At 40.7% G+C, this 3134-nt stretch overlaps 1 non-coding gene across 1 annotated transcript; it reads left to right on the plus strand.

The window, feature by feature from the left end:
- Window positions 1-2554: 2554 nt before the first annotated feature.
- TRNAG-GCC (transfer RNA glycine (anticodon GCC)) lies at window positions 2555-2625 on the plus strand. The gene has a single exon. It is a non-coding gene; the product is annotated as a tRNA-Gly (tRNA).
- The last annotated feature ends 509 nt before the right edge of the window (window positions 2626-3134 follow it).

The following is a 3134-nucleotide window of genomic DNA, read 5'->3' on the forward strand; positions in this document are numbered from 1 at the left end:
CACACAGAACCCCCATGACCAACAGAAAATACTCAAGGCCATCCAATCCAACTCCCTTCATCAGAGCAAGGAAATGTAATCAAAGCCCTCCTGACAAAGAGCCATCCAACCAGAGATACAGATAGATAGATAGATAGATAGATAGATAGATAGATAGATATAGATAGATAGATATGATTCACACACAGAGAGATATAGTATCATAGATTTGAAAGGGACCCCTAAAGAAGGACAATGATATGTTGCATATTCCAGAGTAGGCAAACCAGACACTCTCCACATCAACACTGACAAAGAAACAACAAGAAATAATGTTTACCCACAACCATAAAGAAATTACATATATTAGAAACCAACACTTTCTCATTACTTTATTTTCCAGATCACCAGACTGGACCACAGCAACGCCTGGCAGGGGACCGCTAGTAATAAATAAATATTAAATCCAGTTCAAGGTGGATTTTATACAGCTGTGTGAAAGGGGCCTACATATAGGTCCAATTTAATCTAGATTATTTTGCTTGGATTTTTCCAAATAGGATGGTTTAGAAAAATAAAATTGATCAGCCCAATATGAAGGAGGTGCAGCCCTTGAGTTGAATGCAAGGTTGGGAATGACTCTTGATGCAACTCATCTAATAGCAGTCCCACTCCAATTAAGAGAAGGGGGAAGTGGTGTAAACATTCCTTTCCTCCTGCTGTCCCTCCCAGCCTTCTGTTGTTTTACGATCCTGGGAAAGGCCTCCACACGCCAAGGTGCGAATTGAGTCCGGATGGGCCTTTGATCCGCTTCACGGGGCATCCACGAGCCTTGGCACCCAGGCACCTGCCTCCTGGAAAAGGGGGATTGGAAGGGAAAAGAGAAAGAGAAAGGCTCAGGCCAGGCTGGTACACCCTCGCAACCTTCCCCTGGAAGACAAATGGTGCAGAAGTAATGCATTTTGACACCATGCTCACCCCCATTTTAAATACCACAACACAGGCCCCTTCTACACTGCCATATAATCCAGATTAGCAAAACAACAACAATTTTTATGGGTTGTTGTAGGTTTTTTGGGCTATATGACCATGTTCTAGAAGCATTATCTCCTGATGTTTCGCCTGCATCTATGGCAAGCATCCTCAAACAACACTTACAAAGGTAAAACCCAACTCAATTTAGATAAGATATTAAATTAAAATGCAGCAATCGCAAATTAAAATGGACAATACTAGATTCCAAGTGACATAAAGTGCCAGAGACTGTTTACTTGATCAGCTGATGTCTTAGGTATTGTCAAAGGCCTGTTTAAAAAGCCATGTTTTGAATCTCTCACTTTTAAAAAAGGGACTTGAGATGGTTTTGTTTAGGAAATGTTAATACTATTAGGGGATTCGGCTAATATTGCAAAATAATCAAATACCGGGATAGTATAAAATTATGAATTACTAGCTGTCCCCTGCCATGCATTGCTGTGGCCCACATGGGGGTTCTGTGTAGGAGGGTTAGCCCAATTCTATCGTTGGTGGGGTTCAGAATGCTCTGTGATTGTAGGTGAACTATAAATCCCAGAAACTACAACTCCCAAATGTCAAGATTCTATTTTCCCCAAACTCCACCAGTGTTTACATTTGGGCATATTGAGTCTTTGTGCCGACTTTGGTCCAGATCCATCATTGTTTGAGTCCACAGTGATCTCTGGATGTAGGTGAACTACAACTCCAAAACCAAAGGACACCCTTCCAGTATTTTCTGCTGGTCTTCGGAGAACTGTGTGCCAAGTTTGGTTCAATTCCATCGTTGGTGGGCATCAGAATGTTCTTTGATTGTAGGTGAACTATGAATCCCAGCAACTACAACTCCCAAATGACTAAATCAAATTTTTTGAGTGAAGGCCATACATTGGGTTGTTAGGTGTGTTGTGTCCAAATTTGGTGTCAATTCATCCAGTGGTTTTTGAGTTCTGTTAATCCCACAAACGAACATTACATTTTTTATTTATATAGATTAATTATTACAAAATGATATTTGGGAAATAGAAATAATTATATTAGAAAATAGTAAAAGACACGGGACAGAAATAACCAGGATAAATGAAGGACAAGCCTTAACTATTGTAAATGGGGAAACATTTTAGATGGATATATATGTGTGTGTGTGTAATAATATTAAATCGTATTTTATGTAATGGTACTCAGAGATATTTAGCCACTCAAATAATTGATACCACCAGATGAAAAAGGGATATGTATGTCCACAGAGAATTCAACAACAAGAGCCCCATTCAATGGCTTTACAAGTCACAATTTGACTCAATTTCGAATAGGAGTAGAAACAGAACGTTAACATAGAATTAGGATCTGATTATCCCCAAGAATGGGACTCAAGGCTTTCTATTATATTGTATGTGCATGTTTGGACATGTAGTAATACCTAGATAATAGCTGGAAAAGATGAGCATGTTTATCATCATGGAAATGAAAATTGGAAAGTTGGAAAATGGAGTGTAAGTGCTGATTTGGTCAAGCATCAGGCGGCAGCATCTCACTGGGGAAAATCCAGATGTTTTCCAGAGCATTGGTGGTTCAGTGGTAGAATTCTCGCCTGCCACGCGGGAGGCCCGGGTTCGATTCCCGGCCAATGCAACATGATTTTTTTTGTTTTGCTCATTCATTCAAGCTGCATTCATTCTAAAGCAGGTGTGAGCAAACTTGAGCCTCCCCAGATGTTTTGGACTTCAATTCCCACAATTCCTAACAGCCAGTATGTCAGTGGTTCTCAACCTGAGGGTACCCAGGTGTTTTGACCTTTAGCTACCAAAATGTATTGTTGAAGGCTTTCATGGCCTGAATCACTGGGTCGTTGTAGGTTTTTCAGGCTATATGGCCATGTTCTAGAAGCATTCCCTCCTGACGTTTTGCCTGCATCTATGGCAGGCATCCTCAGAGGTTGTCACAACCTCTGAGGATGCCTGGCATACATGCAGGCAAAACATTAGGAAATAATGCTTCTAGAACATGGCCATATAGCCCAAAAAACCTACAACAATCCAACTCCCAGAAATCCCAGCCAGTTTACCAACTGTTAGGATTTCTGGGAGTTGAAGTTCAAAACACCTGGAAGGCCAAAGTTTGTTCATGACTGTTCTAGAGTG

This window comes from Anolis sagrei, chromosome 6, assembly GCF_037176765.1.
Source record: "Anolis sagrei isolate rAnoSag1 chromosome 6, rAnoSag1.mat, whole genome shotgun sequence".
Classification (NCBI taxonomy): domain Eukaryota; kingdom Metazoa; phylum Chordata; class Lepidosauria; order Squamata; family Dactyloidae; genus Anolis; species Anolis sagrei.